This window comes from Salvelinus fontinalis, chromosome 11 (genome assembly GCF_029448725.1).
Source record: "Salvelinus fontinalis isolate EN_2023a chromosome 11, ASM2944872v1, whole genome shotgun sequence".
Taxonomy (NCBI): domain Eukaryota; kingdom Metazoa; phylum Chordata; class Actinopteri; order Salmoniformes; family Salmonidae; genus Salvelinus; species Salvelinus fontinalis.
The window spans coordinates 43060449-43074625 of NC_074675.1; the positions used below are offsets into that span (position 1 = coordinate 43060449).

Consider the following 14177-nt stretch of genomic DNA (forward strand, 5'->3'; position numbering starts at 1 on the left):
GCTACATGGTTGTGAAGCCTCCATCAATAGTTCTGCTTTCACGTCATTTAGTAAATTACTAGAAATGTGCTTTCCGTTTCCATGGCAAACTCATCACTAGCTAGCTCCTTTGTCTTTGTCTGGCAATTCTTTACCAGTTGGAGAACCAGAGACTGTTCCATAAAGCCCTTTGTAGACTAGATTAGATTTTAGTGCGATGATGGCATTTCACAGACATGGAATTCCTCTAAATGGTTACACGATTTGTCCAAGAATTAGCCGACAGGTGCGTCATCTGGAATTGTCATATTCAAAATGGCAGTAATCCATAATTATCTCACTTTGACCTTTGCGCTTTCAATATTGCATTTAAGCCTCTAATGTGAGATAGTTATATTCAAACATGCCTATATTCAATATTTTCCCATGATGATTGAACTGCTTAGAGGTTGGCCTGATGCCACTGTACTTGATTTCAAGTCCCCTGCCCCAGTTATAGCTATTACATATCTCCACTGAGTTAGGTAAATCAGCTTTGCACCTTACTTGTGGAAGGATCTCCAAGGCTCTCTAAAGTTGGATGAATTGGTGCCTCTAGGGAAATTCAAAAGGCCGATTGAAGACATTTTTACTGATGAATGTGTTTTGTTTTCTATGATCATGTTTGCTTGTTGTGTATTGATGTGAATATTGATGTATATTGATGTGATTTATGGTGTATTGATGCGCATACAGGGCTCATTTGTAAAAGAGACCCTGGTCTCAGCATGACTCCGTCAAAATAAAGGTTAAATTAAGAAAACATGAAAACATGACAGAAAACCCAGACAGATGTTTTACCCCTGTATTTTTCATATATTCTGAACTAGAAACTAGAAAGATGTTCTAATCTAACGTTCAGAACCCCCCACAATCAAGAGGCTTATAGTTTGAGACCATTGCTACCATTTTCACCATCATTTGTTACAGGAAACAGTCCCTTTAGGGGAAGTTTGAGTGCTATGTTAATCATTTTGGCAAAAGTGACCATTAATCCAGAATATATGAGCCTATGAGAATATGTTTCATGGAGCTCACCGAGACAGTATCAAACACTTTTGGAAGGTGATTCATATCACTTTGTCGTGTGTCACGCCGTCCCAACAGAATCTACCCAAGCATCTGGCTAGTTTGATGCACAACCGACGCATGTATATGAATTAATGGCAAGCAGAGTTGGCAGGGGGATGCTCGATCTATTTGTGTGTTGTACAGGAACAAGATAAGATATGCCATCTCTTCTTTTGATCGCCGTTTTACGTCCTTTCAGATGCTCCAGAGCCCCGGTCATTTTTCCTTTAATAAATGAGTCGTTCCCTCGGGGAAAAAAGAAAGTGTCCATTTCAGGATGGGTCGCGACCCCTGCAAGGCCACGCTTCCACACAAAATTGACGACAGCAAATGTAAAGGGATACATGTGCTATGAAGATACGACCCAGTTGTGTTGGCTTCATGCCTTCCTTATATGTAAGATACACCTTGGACAAACAACTATGAGGCAATCATTCCAATGCAAAGACCACCAGGTGCTATATCTGTGTATGATGTTGGGTTGAATATTTTGGACATATTTTGTTAAAATTCTATTACTTATTAAAGCATGACAAGCAAGCCATCACATAAGTGTTATTGAAAGGATGGAATAGATAGCCGACAAATGGAATTAAAAAATTAGGGAGAGCACAGGTGACTCACTAACCTCCCAATACGAATGAGATGCAGTAGGCACTTTCTGTGAAGAACACTACATAAGGAGTGCATTACACAAGGATAGACATGCATAAGCAATCAGCTTACTCCCTTTGTCATCTAGGTGAGCCACCTCTTTCCTGTAAACATGATCCATCGCCTTTGTGCAGTGCCCTTCATAGAACATGTCGCTTCGCCTCGCGCCCTGTGTGCAAGCATGTAATCCTTTCCATCAATGAACTCCACTGTGTCATTAAGCAGGTCTCAGGGTGGCGGCGATTCTCCCCGTCGAGAGTCCGGCCCACGTTATTAAGGCAAATGGCATGACGGGGGCTGGGGCCGAGTTAGCCGGGGCTGAGCCTTGAAATTGAAAATAACATCAGTCCCACGCAGGGGCGGGTAAACACAAAAGGGGCCCGGGGCGCTGAAGGGCGGCCCCCCGTCCTTATTTTCGAGGAGCGTAGGGCGCAGTGGCGAGCCTCACTCCCCCTGCCGATGAATAATATCATGGTCACTCAGCGAAGCGAGTTGGAGTCCCCTGTCGGAGCTCCCTGTTGTAAGGGATGTTATTGGACCTGTTTAAAACCACCACTGAGTCATGAAAGATGCATGGGAGAAAGTGTAGGCGGAGGGAGAGGCCAAAGAACCAACGCATAATGCTCTTGGTATAGAGACCTGTTGTACGCTAACTCTCTGGGCAGGCACCGTAGGGCCGCTTTGGGTTTTGCTTGGGTGGAACTCGAGAGCAATGCTAAAACTGCTGGACCACAGGGGACAAGACTGACACACATGCATGCTCACACCAAAACATGCAGAAGTTTACATAAACTTGAATTTTAAGACTGTTGTAAAATTCCTGCAGATGCCAAATTATGCAATATACCTCAAATGTGACAAAAGCTGACAAAAAGTGAAAGAATTTAGTGGAGTCGTTTTAGACTTAAATGCAATGGGATCACCATAACCGATGCAGTTGAATTGCCAAATACTAGAAAGGTACCTGTTGGAATACCTTGAAAGCGAGTCTCGTGCTCCTTGTGTACACTCAGCACAGGAAGTGTGCCAGACAAGAATTAGGTCAACCGAAGTACCACGTGTCTTGTAGAACTCAATGCTAAAACCACACCAGAGGAGGAGGGGAGGTGTCACATACAGGTAGAATGTTCTAGAGCAGCACAACCTTTCTTTTCTTCTTCTTTTCGTCACGTTTCACAGAATAGTGAGCATGGGCATTCCGTCTACGAGACCAGACAGCGGCCTAATTATTTTGAGTAATGAAAAGGAGAAAAATGTAAGGAGATGTAAGGAGAAAAAAAAGCATGTGAATTGCAATTCTATCCTATTGGCCTGCACAGTGCATATACGGGGTGAGTAACCACAGGTGCACGGAAATCCTAACGGCACAATAAAACAGATTTTATCATCACCTTTTTTTCCCCTTACAGGGTGCATTTCAACTCTAGAAAAAAGACAAGCAGGTGAACACAGGGGAGGAAAGAAGAGCGACTAAAAGGGAGGGATAGATTGAAATGTCTACAGAATTGAGCAGCTCCCTGTCATGTGACAAGATCTTCCTGCTTACGATGTGTATCTGGCTGTATTCATTTAAAGGAAAGTCTATATTTCCACACATGTGCACAAAAACACACACACACAGCCTACACATGCCCCTCTGTTTCCAATGCTAACGTGACCTCACTGCCCAGGGTGAGTATCTTGTTTCGAGGGAAATGCAATTCGCCTTTGCAGTTTCACTATCTCTTTAGTCAATAATATCTCATGGAGCTCGGTAATGCATTGTGAGTGCTATTCATTGGTGGCAAATCGGGGTTGGTGTCAGATGCTGACAGATGTGGTTAGACTTAGATAGACTATATCAATATTTTTTATTGTGTGTAAGCATATCATTCTCGGAGCTACGCATCAATGTTTGCCCTTTTCCCATGAATGGGCAACTTTCATGGAGATGGCGCTTTGGTGTTTTTTTCAGGCCTTTGTTGCCTCTGTTACTCAGTCCTAGGGCTATTCCCATGGCAAAGAGATCAAATCATTTACATGAAACCGCTCGGAATCATTATAGCATCAACAGATCCCCAACTGTTAAGACTAGACCACTGTAAGTCAGCTGTCTGTCTACTGGTGGCTAGTCATAAACACCTATTTACACTTTCATCACCAGAACACCCATAGACCATTTCTCTGTCTGTCTGTCTGTCTGTCTGGTGGCCAGCCATAACCACAGGGACTCGTCGCTACGGTAAACAGGATTAATCAGCGCTGGTGACGGGCACACTGGTCCAGATGACGCGTGTAATTAAGGAGTAATTGGCATGTCAGCCAGAGATACGCAGAGGTGCAACAATCGCAAAGGGGAAAACTGGCAGCAGCGGCGGCCATGACAGTTCCACTGAAGAGCCTAACTTCCAACTTCCTTATTACTGAGGAATATTATTATTTACTCGACTAACTCACTCCCTGACATTGTAATTCACCCGCTGATTCATTTATTTCTCGCTAACTCGCTTACACACTAATTTGCTAACTTCTTCATTTATTTACATGCTAACCCACTTACACACACGTCACCGACTTATTCATTTATCCACATCCGAAATGACACAGTCGCTTGCTTGCGTATTTATTTATGCACTTGGGAAGTCACTCTTGTTCTCGCTCGCTTAATTGCTTAGACTTCTATTTTCTTTTATTTGCACAAAGAAGAGGGTTTTATTTGGCTTAATATAGCTACTGCAGTGCCACAATGTGAGATGGTTGAGATGCCCTTAGATGTTTGGGGTCACTCTGGCCACAACAATGGGCTGCTCCGCTCTTATCTCTTCTTGTAAATGTGTGGAGCTGCAGAATAAAGTCGGGCATAACTGCAGGAGTGGTGGAGGGCGGGAGGGGGGGGTGTATTTTCTCCAGTGTGTATTCGCATGGATTCAACGGGGAGTTTTGTTGAAAGGAAAAAGGTATTGCTGTGGTCTATGGTGCTAAGTTTTTACAACCTGATTGGATTCTACCTGAGGTAAATTAAATTGGTCTATGGTGGTAATGTGAGCTCATGAGTTCCTGTCGTGTTTCAGTGTTTCATGAAATCATCAATGGAGGTTTTGATTTGATCACGGTCTGTGTTCGTTTCCATAGATCTGATTTTGATGTCTTGTAAGTAAAAGCGAACACAGTAACAACCACCAAACTCGATCAATCAAACACTTTGGTATCGCTAGCAATCAAGCCAATCCTATCCGCTATTCTCCACCTAGCCAGTCGACTGCTGCAAAGCAGGAGCAGAACAGCTCAGCCTTCTAGTGAAGTTCTGCTGGAGCTGCAGCCGGACCGTCGCTGGTTTCCAGATGGGGGAGACGTTTGCCGGGAGGGGGTCGGCGGTGGGCAGGCCTGATAACCTGAAATAGCTGCTGGGTAATTTGCATTGTGTTGCCTATCACAGTGGACACCCCGGCGTCGTGCTGAGGGGAAAGAGGGACGCTATAATGGCAAAGCAAATGGCTCATAGAGGTATCCCAGTTGTTTTTCATCACATCAATTTCACGGCCGCGCCGCTGGGTTTCTGAGGAACGCGACAAGGTGAAGATAGACAGACAGACAGAGAGAATGAAAGAAAGAGATTGAAGGGAGAAATGGAGAGAGAGAAAGAAGTGTTCCTTTTAGTGGCCCTTTGGAGGTGTGTGTGTGTGTGTGTGTGTGTGTGTGTGTGTGTGTGTGTGTGTGTGTGTGTGTGTGTGTGTGTGTGTGTGTGTGTGTGTGTGTGTGTGTGTGTGTGTGTGTGTGTGTGTGTGTGTGTGTGTGTAAGTGTGTGTGTGTAAGTGTAAGTGTGTGCACTTATGAACTGAATATGAAGTAGGTGAGGGTTTTACTTGAATTCTTATGTAAGACGAGCTTTGGGTAATCTCAGAATTCGCTTCAGAGAATCATTTTTCTGCATAAACATTTGTGTATGGAAAAACACAGTAATGACTTCAAAGTATGAAAATAAACATTATTTCATACGAGGGCATATTTCAGTTATTGCAAATGTATTTCATATCTGAAGAAATATCTTACCTGCCATTTCTGTCTTCAAGAGAAACGTATTGCCATGATATTCCAAAAATGTTCCCTTCCACTGAATCTTTGTGAATAGCACAGTTAGCGATCTCATCCGTAGTGCAAACAAACCTGTTTATCCAAGATTAATATCACTACTAGGACCTAAGAGCACCATCACAGCATGTTCACAAAACAGAGAATATTTAACTTGACTAAGTTTTACTGGTTTCTTGATGTTGAGGTGTTTTATAGCACCCTGGGTCAACGATTGGTCAATGAGACTTTCTGTAAAATATGAATCAAGGGGTGGTTAATTTGGTGTGAGATTGGGAATTCCTACACACAGAATTATCCTAACAAATGAATATGACCTGTCAATGAGCGTTGACATCATCTGTGACCAAACATGTTCAAATACTTCCCAATGTTAGCTTTGAGGTGCCAATTAGACAACTAAAAAAATGAAAATAAAGAACAGATATGCAGGCAAAAGGAACATAATAGTAGTAAGTATTAAGACCCCTTGACTTTTTACACATTTTGTTATGTTACTGCCTTATTCTAAAATTGATTAAATACATATTGTTCCTCATCAATCTACACACAATACCCCATAATGACAAAGCAAAAAAAGTTTTTTATATTTTTTTGTAAATGTATAAAAAAAATTAAAACGGAAATGTACACAAGTATTCAGACCCTTTGCTATGAGACTCGAAAATTGAGCTCAGGTACATCCGGTTTCCATTGATCATCTTTCAGATGTTCTTACAACTTTTTGATTTGTGTCTACTTGTGATACATTTAATTGACTGGACCTGATTTGGAAAGACACACCCCTACCTATATAAGGTCCCACAGTTGACAGTTCATGTCAGAGCAAAAACCAAGCCATCAGGTCGAAGGAACTGTTCGAATAGCTCCGAGACAGGATTGTGTCGAGTCACAGATCTGGCGAAGGGTACCAAAATATTTCTGCAGCATTGAAGGTCCCCAAGAACACAGTGGACTCCATCATTCATAGATGGAAGAAGTTTGGAACCACCAAGACTCTTCCTAGAGCTGACCGTCCGGCCAAAAGCAATCAGGGGAGAAGGACCTTTGTCAGGGAAGTGACCAAGAACGCAATGGTCACTCTTACAGAGCTCCAGAGTTCTTCTGGGGAGAATGGAGAACCTTCCAGAAGGACAACCATCTCTGCAGCACTCAAACAATCAGGTCTTTTTGGTAGAGTGGCCAGACGGAAGCCACTACTCAGTAAAAGGCACATGACAGCCCGCTTGGAGTTTGCCAAAAGGCACCTAAAGGACTCTCAGACCATGAGAAACGAGATTCTCTGGTCTGGTGAAACCAAGCTCGAACTAGTCAGGACCGAGCAAAAAAAGATGAACAAAGCAAAGTACAAAGAGATCCTTGATGAAAACCTGCTCCAGAGCAGTCAGGACATCAGACTGGTGCAAAGATTCCCCTTCCAGCCAAGACAGCGCAGGAGTGGTTCGGGACAAGTCTCTGAATGTTCTTGAATGGTCCAGCCAGTGCCCGGACTTGAACCCAATCGAACATCTCTGGAGAGACTTGAAAATAGCTGTGCAGCGACGCTCCCCATCCAACCTAACAGAGCTCGAGAGGATCTGCAGAGAATAATGGGAGAAACTCCCCAAATACAGGTGTGCCAAGCTTGTAGCAGCATACCCAAGAAGACTCGAGGCTGTAATCAATGCCAAAGGTGCTTCAACAAAGTACTGAATAAAGGGTCTGAATACTTATATAAATGTGATATTTCATAAATGTGCAAAAATGTCTAAAACCCTGTTTTTGCTTTGACATTGTGGGGTAGTGTGTGTTGATTGGTGAGGGAAAAAAAACAATTTAATCCATTTTAAAACAAGGCTCTAACATAACAAAATGTGGAAAAAGTCAAGGGGTCTGAATACTTTCCAAATGCACAGTATATATACAAATGCTGGTAACCGTAACACAGAAAACAAGTTTTAAAACATTGCAAACAAAATGTATCTGTTTGAAAAAAAAAAGTTTAACCAAAACGTAATTTCTCCATGACAAAGAGGGACTTTCAGAAAAATTGATGTTTGGGGGTTAACCTTGACAGTCGAAATGGTAGACAAAGACTAGCATACAGAAACGGAAAAGTATAGGCGGTCTAACCATAACGAGACTAGAACACATAGTTCTCACCCCGCGTTAAAACCAACGGGTAAAACTTAACCAGCGATCTCCCGCTCTGACAAAATTAATGACTGCACTTTTTTAATTGACCCCGTGCGACGATGTTTAATCGAACCCCGCAGATCCCCATATTAACAGAGTTAGGTTAATGATAGAGGTATTTTACTTGATAGCATTTTTATTACTCCTGGTAAGTATGCAAGCAATTAATTAGCGATGGGCGAATTAAGTCCCCCCTCCTGTAATGGCCTACCAACACCGGAGATCAGGACCAATTTCTGGAATAATTCATAAAGGGGCGAGTTAAATGGTACCAACGGTGGAGGGGGGGATACAAAATGAATATTCCCCCGCGTAGGTTAGATTTTTCATATTATAAAAGATTAAATGATGTACATGGACTGTCAGCAGATGGGATACACTGGTGGTATTGCATGCCAAGTAAGCCGCATGGATCAAAGATGGCCGCCTGAAAAGTCATGCATTTGACACTGTTGGTGAAAAGTTTAATCGGACAATACAAGCGTAGTGGGGGGTGGTGGGCATTCACTGTGTATGAATAGCCTGGATTATAGATGGTTAAATGAGTGAGCAACAGAGAGAGAAAGAGACAGAATGAGTGATGGAGGAAGAGAGGGAGAGGGCTCACTCTATTCTATCAAAAATGGCATCAAATAATGGACCACAGAGAAATATACTAAAGAGGATAATGTTTTAAGCTTTGAATCTAAAGGTAATCTTCCATTAAAGAATACTAGCAATTTTTCAGTGAAAAAGAAATGCACAGACAGCAGAACTGATGTGACTATTGGTTCGACTCTTTGAATGGGGAAAGATTGAAATGGTAAAGGGTGCAGTCTCTAAGGCTGAACGACTAAAACAGTGGGTGTTCATTTGAATACAGCGTGACACACACACACACACACACACACACACACACACACACACACACACACACACACACACACACACACACACACACACACACACACACACACACACACACACACACACACACACACACACACGAGAGACCCCCACACACCCCACTGGGTTGAATCAACGTTGTTTCCACGTCATTTCAATTAATAGACGTCTCTGCCCAGTGGGACAGAGACACAGCAAGAAAGCGGGAGACACACACACACACACACACACAGATGAAGGTATTCTTTGGGACAGAAGAGATGAGATCCAGGCCTGGATTCAGAGTGAATGTATCTGTGGGGTTATCTTCTCTAACGTGTTCAGGTTATCTTCTCTGTTGCCTGGCGGCCATGTCTACCCTCTATATTCTGTTGCACTCAATATGCAAATGGAGAATAGGGTCACACCTTGTGGCCATCCGTATCATCTTGTAAACTCTTGTTTTTCTTCGATAAACTCTTTCTCTGTGTGTGTGCGCGTTTCCGCACAACTCATCAACAGGTGCAGTGCCCGGTGCAGAGGTGGCGAATGCCTGCTTATCTATTTGCACGTTGTGTCGCACGAACCGCATGTCTGTTTACTGGTCTGGCTTGCCTGACAACACACGACAAGGCAGAGATATATTTGTCTGTTTGTTTGTTTAATTGGGGTAGTGGGCCACACGGCATGAGCGGTGTTTCGCCCTGTGCCAACGTCACAAATGGCGAGGGGGGTAAATGAAACAGAACTTCATCTCATAGAAATGTAGCCTGGCAGTCTCCAGCGCTAATTGATCATGTACTTCCATGAATCTAGCCCTGCCTGCATTTAGCGAGGGTAGCCTTGTGTACAGTTTAAAAAACAAAGCATTAATATGCAGGTACTTTTGGCTTCGTAGGGCCTTCAGCCAAGCATACTGTTTTCTGAATGTAGAATATTCCATTCCATAGATCGCCAATGTGGCTGAAAACGGAGGACAGTGTGCGGGGAATAGAACAGGCAAGATATGAAATTGGTTGATGGCATGATTTGATTCGTTCAAAAGATTTTTTGGTCAAGTCTTGATAATGGAAAGAATAGTAGCTTAATGTCAAATCTACAATGCTGCAGATAATACATTCAGAATCCATTTCCTATTTTGCAAATGTGGATTATAATGAGGCAATACGCACTGGGATGGTATTGGACCTCCATGACAATGCTAACACATTAGGACACAAATGACTAGACACTAGAAAATGAGGGTTCCTCAAGGGTTCTTTGGAAAGGGTGATGGTTCTATGTGAAACCATACTGACCCAAATAACACTGAGCCCTACAATGATTGTTTGTAGTTCAGAAAAGGGTACTTTCCTCTTTTAGTGTTAATTAATTCCTCTTTTAGCGCTAATGCAGGGGCAGCGGCTCATTAGAATATGCTGGGGGTGTGGTTTTCGCATAGCTCTTTTTGTGAAACCGTGAGTGAGAGTTTCTTTGCAGTGTATCTAATCTGTGGTGTTATTTCGCTACATGTTGAAAATGATGATGGCCTTGTGTCAATTGAGAGCTGTTGTGTAAATCGGTGGTTCTCAATTCTCTCCTCAACGACCCCCAGCCGTTCCAGAGCTAGCAAACCTGATCCAATGTGTCAGCAACAAAAGAAACTATAATAAAAACAATATAATATGGCTAACCAGAACAAATGACCCTGTAGGGTTCTTCACAAGGTTCTTTATAGAACCTTTGAGATTGAGAATGGTTCTATAAAACCTTTCTCCATACAGGTTCTATTAAGAACCCATTAAAAAGGGTTCTGTACAGCACCATAAAGGGTTGGAACATAGTGGAACCATTTTTGGTGGTATATAAAACCGTAGGAAAGGGTTCTTTATAGCACCATAAAGGTTCCATGAAGAACCGTATGAACATGGTTCTTTATAGAACCTTCAAAAACTGGTTCTATATAGAACCATTTGTTTTTAGTGTTCATAACACTGTCAAAATGATGACATACAAGATGCCATACAGTCTTGAAAAGTGATGTCAGAATTTAGATAGAGCCAAAGGAACAGCTATGACACAAACTGCTAGCTGTTAGCAATCTATCTCATCTACTTAAATGCATCTGTAACGTCAAGTGTCATGAGCTGATATCATCTGTCAGGACTGTTTATGCCATCTGTTATGGCATCATTATGGCAGCTTTATGTAGTTCTGAAGAATGAGGGTCCAAGTCAAGTGCCACCCACATTAGCATGTGATGGTGTTTGCATTCCCCCACCCACCTACAAACAAACACACTCGTTGACCCGGGGGGGGGGGTACTTCTCAAAGCTATGTTGGTCACAAGGAAGGTAGTGGCATGAATGACAAAACCCCAGTCAGTGGGCTTTCCCCCAAAACCCACCTGTTAGCACACTTAGGGCTAGCGACTACATGAGCAAAGTCCGAGCATCGACTTCCAACAGCAAATGCCGGCGCGCCTTCCATCTTGACCTGAGAGGGATTTGCGGGTCAGACTGATATGGTATAGATTTATATATCCTACGGCTAGTATTTCAGAGGGTGTGAGGGGGTGGCATACTGGCTAAGCAGCCATACATTTAACATGTCACAGCCATGTCACAATAACCTACAGTACAAACTATTACTGTTTCCTGGTCATGGTGAGTCACGCTAGATAACGGTGTTGGCGACATAAATACATAATGAGGAGAGCGCTTGGGTTTTTAAAGGGATGCATGTTTCACGAGGCAGCGTTGCGGTCCAAGAGGGAGGAGGGATGGAGGGAAGGAGGCACGCTTCCAAAACCTTGTGAAATCGCTCCAGAGGCCTATATCTCTGTTGAAGCACTCCTCCACACAAACAGAGATGGGAGGGTGTGTGTGTGTGTGTGTGTGTGTGTGTGTGTGTGTGTGTGTGTGTGTGTGTGTGTGTGTGTGTGTGTGCGTGTGTGTGTGAGAGAGAGCGCTATAGTAGATGGAGAGCATATGGGAGGGGAGTGTGTGAGTGAATGTATGCCAGGCCTGTAACCTCTCAATAATTCCACACCTTAATGTTTGCCCTTAATTTACCTTTGGTATTGCTAACTGGTCAGTGTTGCTTTTTAAAATGTTTATTTAACCTTTATTTAACTAGATAAGTCAAGTAAGAACAAATTCTTATTTAAAATGACGGCCTACCAAAAGGCAAAACATTTTTATATTATTTTAAATAAAATATATAAAAATATATATATAAAAATATAGGACAAAACACACATCACGACAAGATAGACAACACAACACTACATAAAGAGAGACCTAAGACCACAACATAGCAAGGCAGCAACACATGACAACACAGCATGGTAGCAACACAACATGGCAGCAGCACAGGGTACAAACAATATTGGGCACAGACAACAGCACAAAGGGCAAGAAGGTAGAGACAACAATACATCACGCTAAGCAGCCACAACTGTCAGTAAGAGTGTCCATGATTAAGTCTTTGAATTAAGAGATTGAGATAAAACTGTCCAGTTTGTGTGTTTGTTGCAGATCGTTGCAGTCGCTAGCTGCAGCGAACTGGAAAGACGAGCGACCCAGGGATGTGTGTGCTTTGTGGACCTTTAACAGAATGTGACTGGCAGAACGGGTGTTGTATGTGGAGGATGAGGGCTGCAGTAGATGTCTCAGATAGAGGGGAGTGAGGCCTAAGAGGGTTTTATAAATAAGCATCAACCAGTGGGTCTTGCGACGGGTAGACAGAGATGACCAGCATACAGAAGAGTATAGAGTGCAGTGATGTGTCCTATAAGGAGCGTTGGTGGCAAATCTGATTGCCGAATGGTAAAGAACATCTAGCCGCTCGAGAGCACCCTTACCTGCTGATCTATAACTTATGTCTCTGTAATCTAGCATGGGTAGGATAGTCATCTGAATCAGGGTTAGTTTGGTAGCTGGGGTGAAAGAGGAGCGATTACGATAGAGGAAACCAAGTCTAGATTTAACTTTAGCCTACAGCTTTGATATGTGCTGAGAGAAGGACAGTGTATTGTCTAGCCATACTCCCAAGTACTTGTATGAAGTGACTACCTCAAGCTCTAAACCCTTAGAGGTAGTAATAGCACCTGTGGGGAGAGGGGCATTCTTCTTGCCAAACCACATGACATTTTGTTTTGGAGGTGTTCAGAACACGGTTAAGGGTAGAGAAAGCTTGTTAGACACTAAGATGGCTTTGTTTAACACAAAATCTGGGGAGGGGCAGGCTGAGTGTATCATCTGCATATAAATGGATGAGAGAGCTTCCTACTGCTAACTGGTCAGTGTTGCTCGTTGTAAACAGGTCATAGGTAGGACCACGGGCATGCTAAAAATATTGCATGTGATGTGTTAGCAGGAAACTGCCACATTGCTACCAAATATGAATTATAATCCACGACCTGCCATCACCTCCAGAAACATGGGCACTCAATATCTGTTGTTTTTATAATGGTAAGTTTAATCAGCGACAACAGCATTTATTTGAAATAAATATTTCAGCAACATTACTTAGACGATAGCAAATGATTTGAATGTAGCGGTCAAAGGTCATCTCCGTAATAATATGAGGAATGAAGTAAGTATCACTTAACGTAATCAAGCTAGTTTGACTACTGTTTATGTTTATGTTCCCACCACTTACTTCATTTCATGTCTTAGTTTGAAAACTGTAAAACATAACCGTCTATGTACCATCTGCACTTCGAGCACTCATTAAAAACAACCCAGCAAACCAAAATTAGTTCTGTGAACATTCCCAGAACATTCATTATGTGCCACAAAATTCTAATTACACAAAAACTGTCCAGTTGTGCTGATGATTGTACAATGTTTGTATAGAACATTCACCTGATGTTGCAGGAACGTTCCCAGAATACATTTTGTTATTATATGACCTGGAAACCTAATAAGATCCTTAGGGGAATGCTCTATGTTAGTTGTGCACAACATTTTAGTGAATGTTAGAACATTCCAAGGATTTTATAGAACAAAAATGTTGTCATCAAAACATTATTTGATTGTTTTTGGGATGTAATCATCCTATTGTTAAATAAACTAGAGGTCGACCGATTATGATTTTTCAACGCCGAAACCGGTTATTGGAGGACCAAAAAAAGCCGATACCGATTAATCGGTCGATTTTTATATATATACTTGTAATAATGATAATTACAACAATACTGAATGAACAATGAACACTTTTATTTTAACTTAATATAATACATCTATAAAATCTATTTATTATCAAATAAATAATTAAACATGTTAAATTTGGTTTAAATAATGCAAAATCAAAGTGTTGGGGAAGAAAGTAAAAGTGCAATA

General features: G+C 42.2%; 1 protein-coding gene across 6 annotated transcripts in view; it reads right to left on the reverse strand.

Annotated features, from left to right (window-relative positions):
- The window catches only part of LOC129865745 (peroxisome proliferator-activated receptor gamma coactivator 1-alpha-like), a 480196-nt gene that overhangs the window by 92930 nt on the left and 373089 nt on the right, over positions 1-14177 (reverse strand). The gene's annotated exons all lie outside the window — the stretch shown is intronic.